This window comes from Sinocyclocheilus grahami, unplaced genomic scaffold (genome assembly GCF_001515645.1).
Source record: "Sinocyclocheilus grahami isolate Dianchi unplaced genomic scaffold, SAMN03320097.WGS_v1.1 scaffold440.1, whole genome shotgun sequence".
NCBI lineage: Eukaryota > Metazoa > Chordata > Actinopteri > Cypriniformes > Cyprinidae > Sinocyclocheilus > Sinocyclocheilus grahami.
The window spans coordinates 1,288,720-1,289,420 of NW_015505619.1; the positions used below are offsets into that span (position 1 = coordinate 1,288,720).

Consider the following 701-nt stretch of genomic DNA (forward strand, 5'->3'; position numbering starts at 1 on the left):
TCTATTGGCTGCTGGAGCTGTCAGTCATGCGGTGACGTCACGCGGGTATTGTGTTTGAGGAAGCGCGAGCGACCGCATCAAACCCAGAACATGTTTGACTTTATTAATCAAATCGACTTCAGCGAGGAGTTTAATGTGACTGCACTTGAAATATACGATTTCTAATGACCCGTGCAAAAAGGTATGCTAACATTTCGGCTTTTTTTAGTTCCATAATGGCTAAGTTTGGCCAACCCTCATTGATCATTTATATCATAATCAATGCATCATCCTTAATAATGTGATCAGAGCTGTATTCAGTGCTAGACTGTCAAGCTTTAGCTTTTAAGTTGCAGTTTTCGAAGTTTGTTGACATCATTTTGTCTTTGCAACGGCATGTGGACGTTAGATAGAATATCATTGTATTCTAAATGAGTTTTGATCAGGCCTGTATTGATTATTGATCAGCTGCAGCAATTGTAGGTTTTGCACCTGCTCTCTATCAGTATGGGTTTAGAACCGCGTTTTGTCCTCAGGTGCTTCCTGTATCACTTTCTTGTGAAGTTACACAAAACTCATAATTTACACAAAAGTTCTACTTATTATAAATATTGATATTAATAAGTTAAAGTAAGGGAAAGTGGACATTTAGTAGGTGAAACTTCCTCTGGACTGTCCAGTATTGACAAACGGGTGAAGTTCCTGGTCATGGGTTCAGAGCT

At 39.1% G+C, this 701-nt stretch overlaps 1 protein-coding gene across 1 annotated transcript in view; it reads left to right on the top strand.

Annotated features, from left to right (window-relative positions):
* Positions 1-68: 68 nt before the first annotated feature.
* Positions 69-701, top strand: part of LOC107552038 (bis(5'-adenosyl)-triphosphatase enpp4-like) — a 5,949-nt gene continuing 5,316 nt past the window's right edge. Inside the window, exon 1 of the mRNA XM_016233842.1 lies at positions 69-181. The gene's annotated coding sequence lies outside the window, so the exon portion shown is untranslated. The remainder of the gene's footprint in view (positions 182-701) is intronic.